The 20,110-nt window shown below is 37.1% G+C and overlaps 1 long non-coding RNA gene across 1 annotated transcript in view; it reads right to left on the bottom strand.

Annotated features, from left to right (window-relative positions):
* LOC130708793 (uncharacterized) overlaps window positions 1–20,110 on the bottom strand; it is a 297,111-nt gene that overhangs the window by 208,218 nt on the left and 68,783 nt on the right. The gene's annotated exons all lie outside the window — the stretch shown is intronic.

The raw sequence follows: 20,110 nt of genomic DNA, 5'->3' as shown, positions 1-20,110 counted from the left end.
GGAATATAATTTGGTGCAGCCGCTATGGAATACAGTATGGAGGTTCCTCAAAAAACTAAAAATAGAGCTGTCATATGATCCTGCAATCCCACTCCTGGGCACATATTCAGACAAAATTCTAATTCAAAAGGAGGCATGCACCCCTATGTTCATAGCAGCACAATTCACAATAGCCAACACATGGAAACAACCTGAATTGTCCATCGACAGAGGAATAGATAAAGAAGATGTGGTATAGCAGCAAACATTTATTGAGCATCTACTATGAGCCAGGTACTTTTCTAGTGACTGGAAGACAGAACTGAACAAAACAAACCAAGACCCCTACTCCCATGGGGCTTTTAATCAAGTGGAATGACTCAGACAATAAACAAGGAAGTTAGGTAAATAAATAGTATGTCAGTGGTAGCAAGTGCTATTGATTAAATCAAAGCAGGGAGAGGGTGCACATATGTGTCTGGGAACACGTATTTTTAAATGGGGTGGCCAGAGAGGGATTCATCAGAGAGTAAAAACCTAGAAGAAATGAGGGGGTCATGTAGCTCTTTGGGGACTACTGTGTGTTGAACCTTTAAAAAAGCTGTGTTGATGTCCTCACACCCAGTACCTCAGAATGTTACCTTATTTGGAGACAGGGTCTTTACAGAGTTAATCAAGTTAAAATGAGGTCTTTAGTGTGGGCCCTAATCCAATATGACTGGTGTCCTTATCAGAAGAGGAAACAGGGATAGATACATAGAGGGAAAACAATGGGAAGAGACACAGAGAGCAGACAGCTATCTTTAAGCCAAGTAGAGAGCCTTGGGAGAGATCCTTCCCTCAATCCTGCTGACACCTTGATTTCAGACTTCTGGCCCTCAAAACTATGCAGTCATTTCCATTCTGAGCCAGCCAGTTTGTGGTACTTTGTTATGGCATCCTTAGCAAACTAATACAGGGGCAAAGATAACAGTAAATGGGAAGGCACTGGGAGGGAGTATTCCTGATGTGTCCAATGGTGATCAAGGGACCAGTGACTGGCAGAGGGGGGGTATTTAGAGCCACTTAATTTGTCCTAGTGCTTCACGGTTAACAAAGTACTTTCATGTTAGTTTTTCATTTGCATTTTCCCACAGCTCTATGTAATAGATGATATGAGTGTGAGTAAACTACACGTATGTGTGAGAGTGTGCGCCCCCTGACCCCCAAAGGAGCTGAACCTCAGAGACTCAAATTCCTTCTGCAAAGCCACAGAGCTGGCTGTTGACAAAGGATTCCTTAAGCTGACAATATCTGACTCCAAATCAAGTGTTCCTTCTACACATCATGTGGGTTGAGTGAATATCTATTTCTTAAACCATATTTGTCCTGATCAAAACAACTCTTCCCTTCCCTCATTATCGATTATTAGACAGAATATGGTGTTCATGATACAATCAGGGGAGGATATAGTTTGGTCAACACACTATGCCTGAAATAATATTTTAAGACTGCCCTGGCTATTCTACAACAACTACAATATCATCTTGATTGCACTTGAGACAACCATGAGTACAAACAGGATGAACCACCTTTCCTTTTCCCCTGTGGTGTGCACAGGTACAGAGAACAGGTCTTGTAATAAACTGGTTGGGTTATATGTGGAAAAGGACAGCAATGCCATCTTATCTTGGAGTCCAACCACAGGACCTAAACAAATTTCTTACACAGAGCTTATGGGCAGATTGGTGTTCAGATGTGTGTATAAGAAAAATGAACCACATTTTGGAAACAGAATCAATCCACAACTAATCAACCATGTTTAGGAAATAGAGTAGGGTATTCCCAGTTCTGGGAGAATTGGTAAGCTTATCAACTTCTCCAGATGATAGTCACCATTTTGTAACTAGTAGTGTATGAAACTCTGATGACTTCATGGAAAGAGCATCAACGGGTAAATTAAAAACCAGGGATCCAGTGAACTAAATATTGAGAGGAAAAAAGTAGAAATATAGGGGGAGAAGCAGTTAAACGCTGTTGAATCTATTGCATCATATAATTGCAGGCCATAATTTCATTACATAATACGTAGATGCTAATGATATTGTAGCAAATTATATCAGAGTATAAACTCTCTTTATTGTTGAAATATGTATTATATGAAAATGTTAACTGACAAAATTAAAGACATGCTGTCTATTTTATAATTACAATGGAATGACCATGTTTTAAATCTAATTATCATCTTCTCATGTCTCCCCAAGACACCTAGAACTTTAATTGAATAATAATAATGACATGCCTATAAAACTAATAGGTTACAGATATCAAGGGACCTGATGTGGAAATTATGCAGCTAGAGGTCAACAAGCTTATTCACTCTAAATTAGTTAATATGCATTATTAAATAATATTAATTAGATAATTTAATAATGATACTGAAGCAGACTTTAATGCTTAGCCCAGTGCTTAGCCTTGATCCCATGTCTGCCTCTCCCTTAAAAGCAGTCTTTTTCTCTCCTTTGATTTGCAGGCTTATCCAGATTTCACCTCCAATGCATCCCCTTTCGGAATACTTCGTCTGTGCTATGAATGCAGAGACCAACTCTGATGTAACTAAAGTTTATTTATGTTTCCATACTTTACAGTCAGTCTCATAATGATCTTTCCTAAGAAAAGGAAACAAATGGTCTATGTATTGCAAACACAACCAACAAAATGCTCGTTAATGTCCTGCCAGCCTCCAGACTAATTGACACTCTTAATTGCATAAGTGGAGAAGCAGGAAGTACAGAGAGACGGGTGAATATCAATTGATGTTCATAAACCTGAACAATGCTGTTTGCAGTCATCATTCCAGCTTCTCAAACAGCAAGTATTATTTACAGTATATCACAACCCAGCAGTGACACATAGAATACCATTTGGGCAGAGGCTCACTGGCATTGCCCTTGATTTACCTGCATGGTAAGGACCACCACAGTGTTGTTCATATTACATAGCTTGCAGCTGAGGGAAACTTTAAATGTGGGGTGGAAAAGAAAAATTTTTTAAAAAGACCAAAAAGAGGCCTAACCTGCTCCCAGTTGTGGTTGAAGTTGGGAAGAATCTGCTTCAATTAGTACTTATTTACAAAGAGGTATTACTCCCACATTGTAGAATGTTGACTTATAGAGTCTGTCAAGTATGTTTAACTCAAAGAAAGCAAGTAGAAATAAACTCTCATTGCTGTTGTGACTTTTTGAGTGGTCAGTCATCTGCCATATAGGGAGGACTAGAGAGATCTCAATACACCTTCCTGGCCTGGCTTCCTTCTTCTCCAATCTAGCTTAGCCTTTGAAATCCTATATTCATGTCACACCATGTTAAAACGTTAATAGGTCTGTCTTAGTCAGTTCAGGCTAATGTAATAAAAATCCACAGACTGCGTGGTTAAATAACAGAAATTTCTGTTCTGTAGGCTGGGATGTCCAAAGTCAAGGGACCAGCTGATTTGGTTTCTGGTGAGGGCCCTCTTCTTAGTTTGCCAGAGGGATGCCTTCTTGCTGTAACCTCATGTGGCTGAGAGAGAGATCATCTCGTATTTTTAAGAATAAGGGTACTAATTCCATTCATGAGGCCTCCACCCTCATGACCTAATTATCATCCAAAGCCCCCACCTTCAAATATCATCACACTGGGGATTAAGGCTCTAATACTAGAATTTTAGGGGGTCACAACTATTCATTTCAAAGCAAGTTCCCTCTGGAAATCCAAATGTATTACTTGGTTCTAGAACTTGCATTATAAGATCTATGGTTGAATGGCTAAAATGGGAACTCAGGACCCAAGAGATACACACACAAGTTATGGCTCCATCACAAACAGAATTTTGAATTTAAGCAGGACATTCCCCCTCCCTCCACTTCCTTTGCTCGTCTATAAAATGAATGGCAAGGTTGAATGAAATAATCTCCTTCCTGTCCCAACACTCCAAGATTCTATGCACTGTTAAGTTAATTTTAAATCTTTAAGAGAGTAGAAAGAGAAGTCACATTTAATTGCCATCTGCTATATGCCAGATATTCTCTTCAAGGAGTTTTAAATGAGTTAACTCATTTAGGTTAGTTCTTGCTTGGGACCCTCTTCCCCTATATATCACAAAGCAAAGTCGCATTCTGCTTTCCCATCTTTTCTCACATGTCAGTCCGTTGTTCCATACTCCATATTTCTGATCTGCCTCAATCTCATTAATTTCCCATAAGTCTTCTTGCATTATAAATTACCATTTGATTTACTTGTGTATTATTTTTACTGTTTATTATCTCTCTCCGTCTGTTAGAAAGTAGGCTTCACAAATTGTAGGACTCTTTTTTTAAAATTGAGGTCTAATTGACATAAAACATTATACTAGTTTCAGATGTACAACATAATGATATGATATTTGTATATACTGGGAACTGATCAAACTCCAGGGCTTAGAAGTGTGCCTGACTCAGAGAAGGAGCCTATGATGGTTAATTTTATGTATCAACTTGACTAGACCATGGTACCCATATATTCAGTGAAACATTGAATGTTGTGGAGATACTATTTAGATGAGATTAACATTTACATCAGTAGACTTTGAGTAAAGCAGATCACCTTCCACAATGTAGGTGAGTCTCATTGAATCAGCTGAAGGCCTGAAGAGAAAAAAGACCTCACTGAGAAAGAGAGAATTCTATCAGCAGACTGCCTTCAATTGAGTTGCAACATCAACTCTTCCCTGGGCTTCCAGCCTGCTGGCCTACCCTGCAGATTTTGGACTTGCCAGCCTCTACAACTGCATGAACCATTCCTTAAAATAAATCTCTTTCAAGAGAATGAAAAGGCAAGTCACAAACCAGGAGAAGATATTTTCAAAAGACATGTCTGATAAAGGACAGTTATCTAAAATATACAAAGAACTCTTAACTCAACAATAAGAAAATAAACAACCCAATTAAAAAATGAGCAAAAGACCTGAACAGACACCTAACCAGAGAAGAAGATATACAGATGGCAATTAAGCATATGAAAAGATGCTCTACATCATGTTTCATCAGTGAAATGCAAACTGAAACAACAATGACATATCACTACACACCTACTAGAATGGCCAAAATCCAGAGCACTGACAACACTAAATGCTGGAGAGAATATGGAGCAATAGGAACTCTCATCCATTGCTGGTGAGAATGCAAAATAGTACAGCCACATTGGAAGACATTTTGGAAGTTTCCTACAAAATGAAATATACTTTTATCCTACAATCCAGCAATTGCATTCCTTGGTATTCATCCAAAAGTGTTGAAAACTATGTCCACAAAAAAACTTGTACATGGATGTTTACAGCAACTTATTCATAATTCCCAAACTTGGAAGCAACTAAGATGTCCTTCAGTAGGTGAATGGATATATAAACTGAGGTATGTTCAGGCAAAATAGAATATTATTCAGTGCTAAAAAGAAATGAGCTATCAAGTCGTGAAAAGACTTGGCAGAAGCTTAAATGGATATTACTAAGCAAAAGAATCCAATCTGAAAGTCTACATGATGTATGATTCCAACTCTATGATATTCTGGAAAAGCCAAAATTATGGAGATGGTAAAAAGATCAGTTGTTGCCAGGGGTTAGGGGGTGGAGGGATGAACAGGTGGAGCATAGAGAACTTTCAGGGCAGTGAAACTACTCTGTATGATACTATAATGGTAGACACATGTCATTATAATTTTGTCCAAACCCATAGAATGTACAATACCAAGAGTGAACTCTAATGTAAACTATGAACTTTGGGTGATAATGAGTCAATGTGGGTTCATCAAATGTTGTAAATGTATCACTCTGGTGGGGGATGTTGATAATGAGGAAGGTTATGCCTACAGGGGTACAAGGGTGTATGGGAACTCTGTACTTTTTGCTCAGTTTTGCTGTGAACCTAAAACTCCTCTAAAGAAACAGAGTCTATTAAAAATAATAAATAAATAAATAAAAATAAATAAATATTTTTCTATACAGACTACTGGTTCTGTTTCTCTGGAGAATCCTAATAGAAAGCTCAAAATATATTTGTTGAATGGATGAATGTGTCCCCAAGCACTCTTTGAGGAAAATTAAACTGAGAAAAGTTAAGGGACTTGCTTAAGGACATACAGCCACCCAACAGAGATGGGATTTGATCCTAGTTGCTTCCAAAGCCTAAGCCCTGGCTCTCTCCTGATCATCTCTTGATCATCATCCAAAGTCTGATGCAAAGAGAGCCCAAGATAAACTTGTTGGAATCTTGAACTGTGGAAAGGATATGCTATTAAGGAGCCCTCCCAGTACAGGGAACTCTTCCAGAGCCTTCTCCATCATCAGGCCCATAAGGGGACCAGATGTCCAGTAGACATGAATGTTTCAGATGCTATTATATATGAGGCCAACTTCACACACAGCTGCATAGCTTCCCTAGTCAGAAAGAGTAACATATCATAGAACATCCACCTTAGTAAAATATGGCTATTTCCTTGTTTTAAACCAATAATCTTAAACAATGTGTTTTCTTATTATGAAAATGGGTCCAAATTTATCCCGATTTTAATGTGAAAACAACAGTTTATGTAATATGTGTCCTTTATCATTCTAAAATATGTTAATCTCTTTTTTCACATCTCTAAGACTATATGCTTCATATAAGTCCTGATGTACCAGCCAACAAATCCTGAGAGTAATAATCACTTTAGTCTTGAAAAAGAAAAAGAAAAAGAAATAAAATATGTCAGATTTTGATGATGAAGATTTTAATGCCTATATCTGCACATGAAAATGCTTAGAAGCAGTGAAAATATATGTATCAACAATTTTTTGGAGGAATACATTTAAAAGTCTTTATATTCAAATGCTATTCTATATAACCTCACATCCAGGAGAACTTTTAATATCTCTCTAGATTCTTGAAATGACATGACTTTCAGTTAAAACAGACTCTGACGGTATCTTTTTCTCTGTCATCACTATCATAGAAACTATATTGTTTATAAAACTGTTAGCAATCATGATACTGTCTATACTGCCAGAGGGGATTCTGTGCCACACCACTAAAAATAGATCTAGTGAGTTATAAATAACATCTTACAGAATAGGGAGGACCTAAAAACTTCAAATGTAAAGGAACAACACATTACAGGAACCTTTCAATTAACCCTTAAATATTTGGAGCTTTGTTGTTTTTTTTTTTTTTTTCTGAGAGTTGAATTATATTAAATTTTATTTTCAAATAATGTCAATATAAATAAGGATACAATGGTAATAATTATACCTGTCAAACATCTCTCCCCTTGATCCTGTGATCCATACTAACAAATAATTTTTCTAAGTGTTTTAATTTTGGATTATCTTCTATAATATCTTGATTTAAAGTAATACCAGAAAAGAGTTATTGACTAAATGCTATCTACTATGAATTCTCTGATATTTATTTAGATCTGATTTTTTAATTAAATACTTTCCTACATTTTTTTACATCATCAAACATTCTTCCCAGTATGAACTCTCTGGCATTTTCTAATGTGTATGTTTAGGAGAAATGTCATTCATCACTTATTACATTTGTAGGGTCTCTCTCCACCATGCACTTCTGATGTTGAGTGAGGTGACAGCTCACTTAAAGGCTTTGTCACATTATCTATATTTGTAAGGCTTCTCTGCAGTATGAATTATCTTATGTCGAATAAGGTTTGAGTGGCAATTAAAAGCTTTGCCACATTCTTTACATTTGAAAGGTTTCTCTCCAGTGTGAGGTCTCTGATGCTGAGTAAAATATGAACGCCTGTTAAAGGCTTTGCCACATTCTGTACATTTACATAGTTTCTTCTCAGTATGAATTCTCTCATGACGGGTAAGATTCAAGTGGCAGTTAAAGGCTTTGCCACATTCTTTACATTTATAAGGTTTCTCTCCAGTATGAATTCGCTGAACAAGATATGAACGCCTGTTAAAGGCTTTGCCACATTCTGTACATTTGTAAGGCTTCTCTGCAGTATGAATTCTCTGATGTCGAGTAAGCCTTGAGTGTCGGTTAAAGGCTTTGCCACATTCTTCACATCTGTAATGTTTCCCTCTGGTATGGATTTCCCTATGTCTATTTAGATTTAATAATTGATTAAAGACTTTCCCACATGTATTACACTTGTAACGTTCCTCCCTAGCATGAATACTCGGATGTTGAGTAACTCTCAAAGACTGGTTAAAAACTTTACCACATTCACTAAATTTGTAATTATTTTCTCCAATATGGATATTCTTATGTGTAATAAGATTTGAGCTTTGATAAAAGACATTTCTACATTCATCCCCTTTATAACGGTTCTCTGAAAATTGAGTTCTCTGATGTTTCATGAGACTTGAGTCTTGGTCAAAGTTAGTCCCAGATTCAATGTATGGATAGATTCTCGCTCCATTATAAATACTGTTGTAATTATTGAAGATAGAGCTCTCACTTAAGGCCTCACTTGTTTGATTACATGTGTAAGGTTACTCCATATCATTTATACTGTAATACCCTTTGAATGATGATGGTTGGATAAAGACTCCCCCATTATTATCAACATTACAGATATTGGAAGAGGGAGAAAATATTTGTTGGTTGAAAAATAATGAGCCCTTGCTAAAGGATCTCTCAAACTGGTCATAATGAGATTTTTTTCCTTCATTTTCAAATCTCTGGCTTTCAGACATGTTTGAATGACTGTTTAATTCAAACCTATATTCATAATGGTTTGAATGATTATTTGTAGCATGTTTCATGTGGTTGTACTGTTTGGTACAATACAATCTTCTCCAACTGGCATATGCAAATTTCACTTTTAAATTTGCTATTCAATCAATAATGAGATACTATAATTCGCTAGTGATAATGTTTTGTTTTTTTTTTAAGTATAATGTGCAGTGAAATAGGAATCTCCTACCCTGTTAGGGAGAGCAAAATTTGATGCAACCTTACTGGAAACAATTTGATATTAGGTATCCAGTCCTAAAGTGAGTTCATACCATTTGAACTAATAAGTCTAATTCTAGAAGTATATACCATTTTTAAAAAAATTAAAGGTATGGACAAAATATTTATTATCTCAGCCAACTAAAAGAAATTGCTGGGCCCTCTCTAGGCATCCTTTCAACAGGGCTGAAGAAAAGCTGCCTCTTTGGGGTGTCTATGAGGCAGCCTCCCCCCGCTAAAATTTTGCATTTATTACCTAGTGGTGTGCAGGAGCCAGCTCCAACCTGCTCAGGAAAGATGATGCTTATATTTTCAAAAATTCTGTGAGCCAGTTGTTTAAATAAAGTCTTTAATAGAAATAAAATTACATAAATGTCCAATTTAATAATCTATATTAAGATACTTAAAACTCATTGCTTGCTAATTATTTTATCGCATTTTACTATTCTCTATACTCTTGAGGTTCTTCTTTATACCCGTTATGCCTGCATGGTGGAAATATTATATAATGGTATGGTGCTGTACCTCTCTTCCCAACTCCATGTTCAGTGATATCACATTGGTAGCTTGAAATTGGCCACGATGGGAGTACTTACTAGAAATCAGCAAACACTACAAATCAGGGTTTTATTTCTTGTTTGGTTGATTTTCTAAACAAGTGTTTCTCAACTTTTTGTTTTGTTATTGTTACCCCCGAGTAGTCCTTTTAGATATTTTTGGCCTAATTGTCCCCTCTCCATGAAATATTTAAAACACAGATATATTACTGTTTGTATACTGTATGTATACCTATGCTTTATATATGAAAAAGTAACATTTTTTGCTCCATCCAAAGAGCCACTTTTTGCCCCCAAGGGGCTATATTATCCTCTTTGAGAATGCATAGTTTAAACTTAAAAAGTGATGGAAAAAATGTTAATAATGCAGATTAAATGTACGTTTCATACCTATAGACATTACATTGCAGATAGCAGAGCAAACTGAGAAATATTCTTCTAGTATTTGAATACTATTATCCAGTTCAACAAAGAGGTTGCTTACTTAATTTACAAACTAGTGAAGTTTCAATATGTCTTTGTTGTTTCACTTTTGACTTACATGTTAATGTAAATGAAAATATCAATCAATATTCATATTGGAAACATATTCATTTGTCACTTGCAACCATAGTTTGGCTATAGATGCAAGACTTCTGTAAAAATCAACAAATGCATTCTGTGAGAATAAATCAGCTGTATGGAATTTACAATAAAGAATATTTTATATTTTATTATAGTTTTTAAATTGTGCATTATATATCCTTTATATCAGTAAGGTTTGTAAATATATATATATGTACATATATATGTATGTATGTACACATATGCATATATTTTGTTCAAAGAGCTGGCTGTTAAACATTTACCAGCACACCGCTGTATATAATCTACATTTAAAATCAAAGTAGCATAAATATCTGCACCAAATTGGTGAAACTCCTTCCAGACATTTTCAGAAACAAAAATCTACAAACATGGTTGCAAAGGTTAACCCTGGGAGAGAGATTAGGAGAAACATTTTAACATCTCTTTTAGTCTTTTTCAAATTTTCTGAAAGGAATATTTCAGAAATTTTTTTTGTACAAAAATTTTCCATCTTCTATCCCCTCCCCAATCCCACACAAATGTCTAATGAATTTTACAACAGTGTGAGTGTGTGACCTATGGACCCCTATGGAGAATGGAAGAGCCAGTCTGGGGAGAGAATGCAAAATAGTGGAAAAGAAGAGGGATAAAGAAGGTCTAATTAAAATGAGGGGGAAAAGAGAATAGAATAGATAACTGAAGGCATCCCAAGGTTGTTTTGGGAGTAGGGATTGTACAATTCCAGAGGATGGGGATAAACACACAGCACAACCACCAAAAGAATCAAAGTTGCAAATAAAAATAAACAGGAAATAAAACAAGCAAAAAAAAAAAAAAAACAGCAGTAGAAGAACAGACTGCACCTTTGTCCTTTGTCCATCCCAAATCCATTAATTATTCACATTCAAATCTGGGAAGGTAGCTATCTCCTGTGAGGTGAGAGACGAATTGCCAGCTCGCCAGTGAGTAAACGCTGCCTTTGTACTGCTGTTTTAAACTTGTTAATCGACTTCTACCTCAGCAGTGCTGGAAAAATGTGTATTTGGGGTAAAATAACTCTGAAATGTTCTTATTGATATTTGGGGGGAATATGTATCCCAATTCAAGCATGATATTCTTGCAGTTCCTTTTCTGGACCCAAAGAATAGCATCAGGAGGAATAGGTATTCTTCCAATTAATGTGACAGTATGCTTTATGGACCAGTCTTACCAGCACTCAGATGTAGACATTTCTGAGGAAGAATCAAGGAGCTCTTAGCAGATCTCCTTATAACTTTAAAGTAGCAATGCGGCATCATCCTTTTCTATTGAAAATTGTGGAGAGCAATGGGTAATATTTCTTTGGGTTCTGACAATTAAGTGTAAACCCTCAGGAAAACAATACAATAATCAGGAATCAAATTTTTAAAATCTAGATCTTAAGATGCATTCATTTAAAATGTTTGTGGGGGAGTGTGAGGTACAAACTGTTGGGTATAAGATAGGCTCAAGGATGTATTGTACAACAGTTTGCAATGACTGTAAATGGAAAGTAACCTTTAAAAATTATATAAAAATTAAAAACTAAACAATAAAATAAGAAAGAGCCAAAAAACCCAAAATAAATAAATAATTTTTTTTTACAATTGTATAAGAACCAAGAAGTATAAAATTCTCACTTTGACCCAATCAAAAAATGAGGTTAATAAATTCTTCTTTCTCTCTCTAGCCCTCTCCACTCCATTTCCCAGCTAAAATTTTCATCTGTATCCTTGACTTATCATCTAGTTCTAATACTTCTTAAAAAAAACAACAAAACCGAGAATTAACAGTTAAAAGAGGCAAGTTCCAAGGTTGACATATTTTAGTCATAGCAAGAAATAATATTCTTTCACATAAGTAATACACCATGTCTTTCTGACGCATATATCCTATAGGGGTCTCCAATCGGAACATTTAATTTATAGAAAACAGATGGTTGTAGCTTTCCTACCAGCTTCTGCTTGTTATGATCAATCTGAAGCCAGAGATATTTCCCTTAGCGAGCCTAAAAATCTAGAGAGAGGATGTAGAAAGAGAAAGACTTAGCTATAGGAATAAATCCTGAGACGTTATCATTCGCTGGTCTAAAAAGTCTGGTCTGTAGCCTCAGAAAGATTATCAGTTGTTTGCCCCAAATGACATAAATCAAGTGTGAAAGTGGGTTTTGTACATGTCTCAATAGACTCCACAGTCCAACTGATCCTCCCATTTCTGTGCCGGCTGCTGATTGTAAATCATCAGCTCTCCATGTATCTAGGCTTTGTGGATGAACTAACAGGCAGCTCTAGCTCTCTCTGGGGCTGTAACATTCTGCCATAAGGAGTTGGCAGTGTGACCACAGTCAAAGAAAAATCAGGACAAAATGATTCACACAGAGGAGATGATATACACCTCCACAGTTCAAGTTGATGGCTAATTACAAGAGGTAAAAGATAAAAAATCAAAAATGTTATAATAATCCTAACAGTTACAAGCATGTTTCACTTTCATGAAACACTTCCATATAATAAGATGATGAATAAAGCTTCAGAGTCAAACAGATCAGGGTTCGAAGCACCTTTCTGCCACATCTTATTAGCCGTACATATAATTTGAGGCATCACAAGTTACTAATTTCCCTGAGTCTCAGTTTTCTTGTCCATAAAATGAAACAAAACAAAATAAAAATTAAAAAAAAAACAAAAAAGAAGAACCATGTGCTAATCTGACAGTTAACTGACATGATTAATGTAACACCATTAGCACATATTAAGATTGAAATAAAATCGTGGCTATTTTTAGTTCCAGCTCCATAACAAAAATTGTGCACTATTCTTATGTCATTTTTTTACAGGAGAACCAACTGCAAGAGTAAGAGTTAGACTGAGGTTCAAGCAAAAGAACAATGCAGGAAAGTACAGTGGAAAGAACACAGACTTTAGGAGCAGATCTGATTATCAACCCAGGCTCCACCACTTACTCAATTGTGAGCAGGTCAATTTGTCTCTTCGAATTCCTCTGGTGCAAACTGCCAATAAGGGCAACAACCGTGAAGGGTTATTAAGAAGAGTTTGCACCATGTGTGCAAAGCACACAAACATTATACCTGGCACACAGGGTTTTTATGTGCAAAAAGTGTTATTGAACTGGAAAATTTATCTTTGGAGTTGAAAAACAAGGCAGTTCCTAACAATAATAATAATTATACTAGCTTACATTATTATTACACTTCATCATTGCAAGAATCATCTATCTCAAGCACTTTTTGAACTAGGCAGGGCAGGAATTATGCCCATTCTCAAGATGAGGAAAATGAAGCACTCTAACATTTTTGTAAAGCTGTGCTTGTGTGTGTGTGTGTGTGTGTGTGAGAGAGAGAGAGAGAGAGAGAAAGAGTCGCATTAATGGATAATTATATTTTAATGAAGTGGGAAAATCTCCAACAGTGACTGATGTTATTTAAAATGAAGAATGCTGAGAAGTGAAAAATGTTTTGAATCCTATGAGCCTTCATTGTCTCTGCTTTTCCACTTCCACATATTTATGATTGAATCACTATTGTTTGATGAGCCATTTCATCCTAAGTGGCACTATTGAAGAGATTAATGAGTCAGGAGACCTGGTGAGTTAAATTAATGTTTTTAAAGTTAAAATTTATCCAGATTAATAATAATTAAGCCCACAAAATATGCCCGGGCAACACCACCAAGATTAATCCTATCCCACCATAAAAATAATTCACTTTGTATACTTGAATTAGTCATGAAAAGGTTTGTCTCTGAACACCAACTACAGTAATTGTTTAGAACTGCAATTATTGCTCAGAAATACAACTTTAAAGATTCAAACATAATGGAATGTTAGATAAAAAGCACACAACTTATTAGGAGTCAGGATGAAAATGTATGTACTGAATGAATAAAAACTCATATTTGAGGCAATAACAAATTCTTAAAACATTCAAGCCTTTTAATTTACTATTTTGGAGAGTAGGTAATTGGGCAAATCCTATTTAAACTTTGTCCAATCATTGCAGGAGTAAGAATTTCAATGTGTACAGTAATTCTGGAAAGCATATTTCCTTCATTTAGACTTGGTCTTGCTTTATGACTATATCAGCATCATTGACCACATGCTGCTCTTAAAATATCCAGACCCAGTACTTTCAAGGTCTTTTTATTTCGAGGTGGAAAAGAATCAGCTCATTAAGAAAAACTTCTACTATCTCCCTAAGCATCTTTCTCGATTCTCTCACTTTAATTAATTTTGTCATCACTACACCACCTCTGCCCCCAAATGTGTACTGTCTCCCCTTAATTTTATAATCTTGACCAGTCATGCCCATTAAGGTAGACAGACATGGATTTTGAAATGTATTAAGGAGGGGGCAAAAAGAAATAAATATATAAAAATTATCAAAACATCTTGTGCTTATGCTTGGATTACCGACTTCAGAGTTTATGGCCGCCTCAACAGAGGAATTTTCTCTTGGACATCTTTACACCTTCTTATAGCAAAAACAAAACATGAGTCAGAACCCCACTTGCATCCATTTTATGGTCTTGTTTCCAAATCCCATAGCCTATCCCATAAGTTATATTTGGGGAATACTCTAGGTGACTAGTTCTGGGAATATTCTTGTCTTCTAGTTGTCAATCGCGGTTTACCGACAGGAGACAATCCTAGCCGCAGAGCAATTTTATACTAAATGATGCTGTAGAGTAGACAAATACACAGAGCAAATAGGAGAATCCAAGACAAGATTTACCTGTTTGGCATAAGACATTGTTACTCTCATAACACCATAGCCAAGGAAAGAGTTCCAAAATCAATTAAATACTCATTGCTTTCTTAGACAGGCAACATGCCAAGAATTAATTCGAGTAATTCATTAACCTAACTAGCCAGCAATATGTGTGGGTGTGAGTGTGGGTATGTATGTGTGTTCAGAACAAAACTTTAACTTTCTTTCCCCAATTATTCTCATTTCATTTATATAATAGCTGGAGTAGAAATGCAGTAAGAAAACTTACTAATAGAAACTTAGATTTTATGTGAAAAGAATAAAGGAGAGAATAGGTAGAGGGGTTATTCTGAGATAAGGGAAGGAGCTCTGGAGTCAGAAACCCGTTTGAGCTCTGTTTCCGCCATTTATTATGTGCGTGTTTATATACGACACCATTTATTTTGAAAGTTCAAAGGTGATAGTTCTAGTTTGAATCAATGCCCATCAACCAGATGCTCTCTTTTAGAAGTGGTGAAGGAGTGAAGATTTTGAAGTCACAGATAATCTGCATTTAGAAACTATACATCCGTGCACAACTCACTTAACCTTCTGAGCCTCAGTTACTTCATCTACTAAGCAGGAAAATGCAACACATCACTTCAGAGTGTTACAAAGAATAAGATGAGATTAGGTACATACAATTATTTTCAAGGAATGAAAGATCAATAAATATCCACTGCTTTTCTTTTTTCATTTCTCAGTGCAACACATTAGTATATTTAGATGATCTTGTCTTCATTAAGAACTGTTATCACAAAAACTGATATCAATTAAATTGGAAAAATGAGGAAAAGTGTCTGTGTTTCTTTTGTATTTCCCAGATGGCTGAACACAATGCTAAACACATACCAGATGCATTTAGGGGAAAGTGTACCTGTCTGGGGGACAAAAATCCGACTTTGTATTTAAGTCCTGCTACTACTGGCCTCAGTTACCTTTGATAAATTACTTACCCTCTCTGCACGTGTGTGGAGTGAGGGGGTTAGCATGCATGATCTCTAAGGCTTCTTCCAGCAATATTCTCTCATTATCTAATATCTATTTGCTCACTGATAGATTATCCTCATTCTTTGTTCTAAGGATTGATACTGTTGTTGCTTTTTAATGTACTGATAGACCACTAAAGAAGGAAGTTACATAAACATACCAACACATGTTGATTACAAAAGCATCCACACACAAACAATTTAACTAAATACCAAACAAAACTGAGTAGGAGTTGTTTGGTGGCCATTAGTGGTGATTTTATTCGTGTAATCTACAATGGAGCTGAAATTGACAAATAGTTGTAATCTGTTATTCCATAATAGAACACATGAAACAATTCTTTACAAGCCTGAGAAAGCAGACATATTTACAGCAGACATAGTTCTTAGATGTTGTAATAAAATTATATAATACGCTGAGAGGAAATATACACACAGGCAGTCCAGAGAAGGTCCATAGTTGATTTATATGTCTTCTGCCAGTATTAGAGATATAGTGATTTCCAAACAGTAAAAATTTTTATCTAAAATGATAATAATATCAAATTTCAATAATAAAATCTCCAAGCCAAAGTGTACATGTTCCATAACAAATGGTAAAACTCCTAATTGGTAGGTTTATGTAATTATCAACTTGAAGCAAGCAGATTTCCAAAATGTTGACAAAATAAAATTCAATAATAATTATTTTTAGATTTGATTTTTTGCAGGACACTAATATTATCCCTAATTTAAAATGCAAGATCGATTAAAATAGACTGGAGACAAGAGGAATTTGATGCAAAGTTGGTGAGGTAAATGACATTTTTCTAGACCTACTCTATGCGAATCATCATGCTGTGTAATTTTACATACTTCATATTAAATCATTACAAACTATGAAGAAGGTAATACTGTCTTTGTAGTATACATGAGGAAACAGACCCCCATAAATATCAAGTGACTTGTGCTGATCACAGATCCAGTGAAAGTAAGCTGGCATAGAAACTCATACTTATCTTGCTCTAGACCACAGTTGGTGTTTCTTTTTTGCATTACATCTAACTACATAGAAGTGCACCATTCAGACCTCGACACGAGAAAACTGCCTCCAGTTGTGGCACCTGTAGATCAGCTGCAGGGTTCACATTGACCTCGTCCTCCCAGGGCTGCTCCAAGCCGATGACTGAGCAAACTGAGGCTATCAAAGGCAAACCCAACTTGCACCTTCTGAAATGGGCCATCTTTGCTCCAGGCCTCCCCGTCTGTCTGGCTCAGACTTTCTCAGTATGACATTCCATCTGAGGCTTGGCTCTTCATACTCCTTCCCTTGCTCTTTTCTTGAACATCAGACTCACTTTGTGGTCTTGAAGGCTCTTTCCACCCACTGTTTCTTCTCCCCTTTATCATTCATAGACATTTCTACCAATAAATATCTTGCATATCAAATTGCCTTTTGTTCTCAGCTTTTTAGAGGACCCAAACTGACACTCCTGGTACAGAGAGTGGTCTGAGAAAGCAGGTAGTATAATGAGATTTTCAGACCCTATCACTCCCAACCCATCTGGCAGGAAGGGCTTCATATATTGCGGAATATGGGTCAAGGAGAGTCCCTGGCCCAAGTCTTGGACCCATTGCTGAAGATTGCAGTGGTGGTAACCTGGATAACAGCCTGGTAGAGGGAGATGCTCTTGCCTGTGAGATTACTCAGGCACTGGAAAAGTGTGGGAGCAAAAATACCTAAAAGGATGGCAGAGTGGGCTGATTACTATTAAACTGTATTGACATCGGATAGAGGAAGAATGAAAAACTGGGGGTGGTTAAGAAATAGTTAAAGGGCTAAATGTGAGGGCGAGAGGGCCTCTTTGGCAGCATAGAAAGAGGTCCTTATTTCTCGCAGTGGAATAGCAGGCACAGCTGATAGCAAATACAAGAGTTCATAGTTGGAAGCAGAGAGCTCCCAAGACAAATAAACGCTCAGACCCAGTAGATTTGTTATGCTGATTTGGGAAACTGAAATATGGAACAAGGACATCTGGAGAGGAATCTCTTAAGAAATTTGGCTTTGCAGAGTCCCTTGAACCATCTGAGTTTGAAGACATGGTCCACCCCCTCAATTAGGATGTATCCTAATGCTTCCCCTGTTCAGAAAGATGTTTCAGAGCCCTCTTCTTCTTAAGGCAATAAGTCCTGCTCTCAGGAATTGCTGCTGCTTCATCTCCCATTTGCCAGGCCAATAACTAGGGTTACATTTCAATGTAAATTGGCTGGGGATTTGCTGGGCCTGATAACCAAGGAAAGAGATTGCACTCTAAAGAGGCTCTAGGAATTAGCTAATATACACCAGCAAGAGCCAGAGGAGAATCCCTGGCATTGGATTTTGAGGGTGATTGATCAAGTGAGGCCAGAAGGTATGACTGAATTTGTAGACTTGTCCTTAGGACATAGGATTTAATGCTCTGGCAAGGACCATGCGTAATGGACAAATTCACTGGTAAGGTGGTCCTTAGAAGCCTGGAAAAAAGAAAACCAAACAAAAACAAATGACCAATGCTCAGTGAAGTGTGAGTGTCTGTAAGACACAAAAGGAATGAATGAAAAAGCCTGTTCTTGTAGGCATGCTGGAATGGGTATATTAAGTGAGTCTATAATACCCACCGGAGGATTCTCTTCTCCTATGGGAAGGCCTAGAGGACACATAATTCAGCCTGGCCATTATGAATGCACTGGTGAGAGGGACACACAAATCATTAAGAAGTTCAATGTTGGCTCCCTCCACAGGTCAAGGTTCATGGTGGAAGAGGTGGACAGAGGGCTGGGCCTGTTAATAGCCAAGGGAGCAATGGGGGTTGCACCAAATGCCAAGTATATCAATCCAAATTATATGCTCTTAGATCTGGGAAATAACAACAGAATGATTCCGTAGCCCCATTTACTATCACTCCTGATGACCTACTGGGGACCTTTGTACTTTGTCCTTCCCATCCTCTCAGTGTTGGACTCTTTTGGGTTAGAGTTATGGCCCCTGAAGGGGGAATGTTCTTTCCATGGGCCGAAGCAAGTGCCCATTAAACTACAAGCTTCTGCGAAGGCACTTGGATTTATTCTGTAGACAAGAAGACAAGTCACCACTTTGACTGGCAGGGGTAATTGGTCCTGGTTGGCAAGAGGAAGTAGGGCTGCTGATCTACAGTGCAGGCATGGAGGAGGAATATGTGTGGAACCCAAGTGGACCACTGGGTGCCTCTTGTTCTCGCCCAACGTTAATGATGAATGGACCCATGCAACAAATAAAGTCTGAAACACACGTACATTCCAGGAGCTTAGAACACTCAGGGATAAGGGTTTGGGTCACACCATCAGATAAGCCACCAAGACCTGCTGAAGTGATAGCTGAGAATGAAGAAGGTTTAGAATGGACAGTGTAGGGGGGAAATAATAAATCATGACTGCCCTGAAACTGTAACTGCAGTGAACTGTAGTTGATTCCACTCTCTCCCTTCTTTAAAGTTTCTTTTCAGTAGAAGCCCACAGCAACCACAGAAGAGTTGCTCCTCTAAAGTGGATGGAGAAGTGAGTAGACTATGGCTGCCTTGGGAGTGTGCCTTTCATGAAAAAACTGCTGTGAGTCATCAGCAGTGAATTGACAGCCTCCAGGGCCATAATTTCCAGATCCACAGCAGATGTCAAGAGAAAAGTCACACTCTTCCAAGGCTGCTCTCACTCAATGACTGAGCTTGAAGAGGGCACTAGAGCTGGGTCAGTCCTGCCCAGCATGATTCTCATTAATGGGAAGTATTTCTCTGGGGGCTACCCAATGGCCTGGCTGAGATGTTCTCACAGGACCATGGCAGTTGGGGCGCTTCCTACCCAAACCCCCTTCTTCCGCTCACTCCTTCCACAGATGCCAGATCCAATTTGTGGTATGCAGGCTCTCCTGCATCTTTCTGCTTCCTCTCCCCATTCTCCTTCAGAGGTGTTTCCCTCTGATAAATTCCTTATAAATCTGATTCTTTCTTGACATCCAATTCTTGGATTTCCCAAACAGTTAAAAACCACCTTAAGGAGCAAAACATTTCTCAAATCCCATAAAAATCTGGTTTGTATAAAATGTTCTTGTTTTTCAGTTGAACTTTTTGACCACAGAGGAAAAAGTAAAGACAATCTCTATACGTTGGAGTCTAGTTATTCAGAAAACCCTTAATATTTTAGACATACCCAATAAAACTTCAAATATATCCTCAAATTCATTTCATAGAAACTTTTATAGAGTCTAGATTTATTCTACTAAAATTCATA

The sequence above is a fragment of the Balaenoptera acutorostrata genome, chromosome 9 (genome assembly GCF_949987535.1).
Source record: "Balaenoptera acutorostrata chromosome 9, mBalAcu1.1, whole genome shotgun sequence".
NCBI lineage: Eukaryota > Metazoa > Chordata > Mammalia > Artiodactyla > Balaenopteridae > Balaenoptera > Balaenoptera acutorostrata.
The sequence above is the reverse complement of the archived record's forward strand: the minus strand, read 5'-3'. Positions and strand labels throughout refer to the sequence as shown.